The following is a 6,000-nucleotide window of genomic DNA, read 5'->3' on the forward strand; positions in this document are numbered from 1 at the left end:
AAGAAAACAAGGGAAAGTTTTGGGGGAGCCAACTCAGATCTTGTGAAAGAAAAGTTCCAAGACAGAGGGCTGGCAATCTGCATTTTAAATAATACATATGAGAGGCATTGTTCTTTTTTTATTTAAAGAGAAAAAAGAAAGGAAATAAAAAAACGAAACAGTAAAAGGGTACAAATAATACAGAATTTCAAGAAAAAACAGTAAGAGATCACTAGTTAATAGGTTACATATTGTCATCTTAGAAACAGTTGTCCAAATTATAAAATTAAAGCATATAAAGTATACATTAATACAATGAGATTGCAGACAGTGCCATTCAGTGATCCAACAAAAGCTCAGTAATATGGTTTTCCATCCTACACACTCAAACATGCATGCAGTTATATCCCTTAGATCACTTTCCTTTCCTCTCTTTTTAATAACAATTACACTTTTTGGTTTTTTTACTCCACAGTTCTTATTACTTTTTTTGAAAAGAATAAAACCTAATGTGACTAAACAAAACAGAGTCGGTTAGAACAGAAGGGTGGGCATAGTTCATGATGCAAAAATGGAATATCAGGTGATCAAAAATGGGTACCATTGTGCCTCTTGCTATTTTTAAAAAGAGTTGCCTATATCATCAGGTATAATAGAATTGATCAAAACAGTACAGTACAACACCAATAAAACCTACACTGGAGACCTTACGGGACTTCAAAAAAGATAATAGTAAATCATAATGGGCATCATAGTGAATCTTATTGATTTCAAAGTGGTTGCCTATACCCTCAAAATTGATACTATCAAACAAAATAGAATATAGTAAAATCTGACAGAACAAGATGGGGAGAGCAATACTGGGGCTTCATATCAGGTTAAATAGGAAAACAAAAAAGTTACTATAATATATCCCACTATTTTTAATTTAGTTTTCCCTTAATTGAAAAAAAGTAAGAAAAAAATAGATTAATTTTAAAAAGGGTGGAGATTGACATAAAAGACGACATTGTATTAGAACAACACAGGTCAGAACTGAGCAATTTTAAGCATCATTGTGTTTCACCCCCAGATAATCTAACATAATAGTAGTCACCATAGTGCCTCCTTCCTTGTATTATTTGAGTATAACTTCATATAGTATAGCATCAAGCATATCAAGACAGTCTGAAGCTATTCAAGAAAGAACAAGTTACAGGGTATTTAGAATCAGTTAACAGAAAATGAACAAAAATTTCTATATTATCTCTTTGCCTATAAAAAATTTTGTTTAAACTATCGCATATAGTAAAATATAGTAAGATACCACATGTTAAAACTAGTGGAAACAGGTGTACAACAGCTTGATGGGACTTCAAAACAAGATGATATTAAATCAGCACTAGCTTTTATGATGTGTTGTTTTCTTCAGAATAGCTATTCATACTATCACCAATACTAAAATCAAACAACCCAGGTTAAAACCATTGCAATTAATGAGTGATAACATATGGATTCAAACAAATATGATTGAGACTCATGATCACCACATACTTTTATGTATTCTTATCATTTCTTACACTAGGGAAACTATTCGGTATTTATACACGTGACTTTGATTTATTTCGTTTATGACTATGGTCTCAAGCTGCGTCCATTTATTTATAAATATCTCAATGTGATCATTCTTTATAGCTGAGTAGTACTCCATTGTATAAAAATACCAACTCTTTTATCCATTCCTCAGTTGATGGACACTTAGGTTGTTTCCAAGATCTGGCTATTACAAATTGTGCTGTATAAACATGGGTGCACATATATCACTGTGGTATGATGCTTTGAGTTCTTCTGGGAATATGCCTAGAAGTGGAATAGCTGGGTCAAATGGTGTTTCCAGTCTCAGGTTTCTGAGAAATCTCCAGACTGACGTCTACAATGGTTGCACTAGTCTACACTCCCACCAACAGTGCAGGAGAGTTCCTTTTTCCCCACAGCTGCTCCAGCATTTGTTGTTGGTTTTCTTGATCTTGGCCATTCTTTCAGGAGTGAGATGAAATCTCAGTGTGGTTCTAATTTGCATTTCTCTAATGACCAGTGAAGGTGAACAGTTTTTCATGTATTTATTTGCCATTTGTATTTCTTCATCTGAAGATTGTTTATTCATCTCAGAGGCCCATTTTTGGATTGGGTCTTTGCATTTTGGGGGTCTGATTTTTTTTTTAATTCTTTATATGTTTTAGACAGAAGTCCTTTGTCTGAGGGACAGTTCACTAACATTTTTTCCCAGTTTGTGGGTTTTCTTTTCACTATGCTGGAGATTTCTTTTGATGTGCAGAAACTTTTTAATAAGAGGTGATCCCAGTTACTGACTCTGGGAAGTATTTCTTGTGTGGTCTGAGTCCTGTTCATGAATTCTTTACCTACTCCTATGTCTTCAAGGTTTTTACCCAATTTGTCTTCCAATAGATTTAGTCTTTCTGTTTTAATATTTAGATCTTTGATCCATTTAGATTTTATTTTAGTACAGGGTGATAGGCATGGATCTAGTTTTAGTTTTCGGCATATGGAGAGCCAGTTTTTCCAACACCACTTATTAAAGAGACTGTCCTTCTTCCAGTGAACATGCTTGGCCCCTTTATCAAAGATAAGGTGGTTGAGTGTGTTTATAATTGTGGTTGTATCTTCTAATCTATTCCACTGATCTTCCAGCTCTGTTTTGGTTCCAGTACCACGTTGATTTTACTACAGTTGCTTTCTAGTATAACTTCAAGTCAGGGATTGTGATATCTTCTGTCTTGCCTTTGCTGCTTAGAACTGTCCTTGCTATTCTAGGTCTCTTCTCGCTCCAGAGGAATTTTAGGAGTGATTTCTCGAGTTCTATGAGGTATGTTGATGGTATTTTTTTATCGGGATTGCATTGAATCTGTATAAAAGTTTTGGGAGAATGGCCATTTTCACAATATTTATTCTTCCTATCCATGAGCAAGGGATGTCTTTCCATTTTATGAGATCATCTTTCATTTTTCATTGTGTTATAATTTTCACTGTATAGGTCTTTCACTTCTTTCGTGAGAGTAATTCTTAAATATTTCATTTTTTTGGTTGCTAGTGTGGGTGTGGCCTCTCTTATTTCTCTCTCTGTGACTTTGTTGTTAGTGTATACGAATGCTATTGATTTTTGAGTATTGATTGTGTATCCAACTACATTACTGAATTTATTTATTATATCTATGAGTTTTTCAATGGAGTTTTGGGGATCTTCTATATAGAGTATCATGTCATCTGCAATAATGATAATTGAACTTCTTCTTTTCCTATCTTTACACCTTTTATTTCTCTCTCTTGCCTAATTGCTCCGGCCAGTATTTCCAGTACTATATTAAAAAGAAGCAGTGATAAGGGACATCTTTGTCTTGTGCCCAATTTTAAAGTAAAGGCCTTCAATTTTTGGCCATTTAGTATGATACTGGCTGTTGGTTTGTCGTAGACAGCCTTTATTATATTGAGGTAAAGACCACCTATTCCAATTTTCTGTAAGGATCTTATCATGAATGAATGTTGGACCTTATCAAAGGCTTTTTCTGCATCTATAGAAGTGATCATGTGATTCTCACTTTTGGCTTTATTGATATGGTGGATTACATTTATTGATTTACGTATGTTGAACCATCCCTGCATGCCTGGGATGAATCCCACTTGGTTGGGGTGTACGATCTTCTTGATGATTTGCTGCATCCTATTGAGACACTGTTCTTGAAGTCATGATTTTTAAAACAATGCCTTTGACAGTATATTGAGCAAGGAATTATCATGTTTTACATTAGAGAAAAAGCTGGACCTAGGAAAAAGCAATGGAGCAAATTATAATGATTGATTATATATCTATTTGGGTAGTCTTTTTTAAAATTTGTTTTGAGATAGTCTTACTATTCAGCCAGGCTGTCCTGAGCTCACTGCAATCCCCCTGCCTCAGCCTCCAGAGTGTTGGTATTATAGACTTGTATCACCACACTCATCATAACTTTTACTTAAATAAATTAAAAAAAAATTTTTTTTTGCTTTATTGTACTAGCAAATATCTTAGTTTGGTCCATTTAACCAGAGTGCCAGAGACCAGGTCAGTTAAACAACAAAGCTGTGTTTTTCACAGTTGTGGAGGTTGGAAAATTCATAAACAAGGTGCCAAAATATTCACTTCTTCCTGATTTAAGTATGGTGACTTCTCCCTATGACCTCACATGGGTGAGAAAGAAAGTTAACATTCTATACTTGCTAATTCATGCCTCACAACAACACCATGCAGTAGGTCCTGTGATTACTCCTATTTTTCCACATGAAGAAAGTGAGGTACAAGTAGGTGAAACAATATGCCTACAGCCATCATTAAATAAATGGGCCGGAAGTAGTCCCTGTGTATCCACCTAAAGAGTCCGTGCTGTTTCCTCCTACAAAGCAAACTAGAGGGCTTAGCCCATGGCTAGCCAGAAGATGGAAACTTGACTCAGGTTTCCTGTATAGATATAGAAAGTCCTGGTACCCGGCTTGCCAAGGCTCATGTTTCATTTAGGAGGTGCACAGAAAAGAGGTTTAAAAATCAAACAGCACAGAGGAGAATGACTTGGCAGCCATCACCAACAATAATGGCAAGATCAGAAAGTGTAGAGGGTCCAAAGTGGCTAAAAGTGACTGCCATATGGAGAAACCCATGTTTCTTCTGTCCCAAAACACCCGTGGGTCTTAGTGAAGAGAAGGCTTTCCCGTTCTTGGGTTCCCCCATGACTATCGCCCATTTTCTGTGAATTTCTGTAATGCTTCCTGAGCAAGACGTGGTGAGTGTTCACACCTCCTTACCCAGCATCATTCCCTACAATCAGGCCTCTCACTCATGATCACATCAAGACAGCAAGATGCTTCATGTACCCTTAAGAACTTCAGCTAACGCTTCTGATGCTACCATGAGGTCAGGTCTGTTTTTACTTGAAAAACAGAGCTTGTGTGTGAGATCCAAGAGGTGCCATCTTGCCTCTGTACTCCAGCTAGTTCTAAGGCATCCTGGTCTCCTTGTATTCATAATACTTCTTCCTTAAGAACTTAGAAAAGGGAAACGGGTACTGAGAGCAGATGGGCAGAGATGGTAAGAAACAGTTTTGTATTCTACCATGGTTATTTCTCATTGTTCACTTCAGACTGACTTGGTTTTAACCATTTTGGGACTGGTACCCTAACCTGTAGACCACACTGTGAACAGTACTGTTTTACAAGACATGCTTCTCCAAACACACCCATGTCATTTTAATGTTCAGTGCTGATGTTAGATCCAGTCATCCCAGTGTCCTTCCTGCCTTCTTCCTTCCTGCCTTCTTACATCTTGATGTAGATTTGTAGGAGAAGCCAAAGGAGTTTGCAAGAAGATTTCCTAGGAGAGAGACTTACTGGAGCATAAATGAACTACCTCAACTCTGATAGTTCATGCAAGCACTTAGAATGCTTGTTTATTGTGTGTTTATACCAAGGGTTTATCAGCAAGTGCTATGCCAAGTTTTTAGGCAAAAGGCTTGAAATAGGCCTGTGTTATACTCGGAGGTCTTAGTTGAGTTGTGAAGCTGGAAAATCACGAGGAATTTACAAATACTTTTTTTTATTTAAGGAGAAAAAGAAAAAAAACAGAAAAACGGTACAAATAATACCAAATTTAAAAAATAAACAGTAAGGAATCACTAGTTAATAGATTACATATTCTCATTTTAGAAATAGTTGTTCAAGTTACAAAATAGAAGCATATAAATTGAACTTTCAAACAGTGAGAGTGCGAACAGTTTTGTTCAATGATCAAAAAAACACTCAGTAATATGGTTATCTATCTTATACACTTAAACATATATGCAGTTATAATCTTTAGAGCACTTTCTTTTCTTTTCTTTTGTACAATGACAGTTACACATTTTGGGTTTTATTACTCCCACAGTTCTTATTACTTTTTTTGAAGAGAGTAAAACCAAATGTGACATATCAGAACCGAGTCAGTCAAATCAAAAGGATGGA

Source organism: Cavia porcellus, unplaced genomic scaffold (genome assembly GCF_034190915.1).
Source record: "Cavia porcellus strain 051 isolate PalLab524CR breed Dunkin Hartley unplaced genomic scaffold, mCavPor4.1 scaffold_22, whole genome shotgun sequence".
NCBI lineage: Eukaryota > Metazoa > Chordata > Mammalia > Rodentia > Caviidae > Cavia > Cavia porcellus.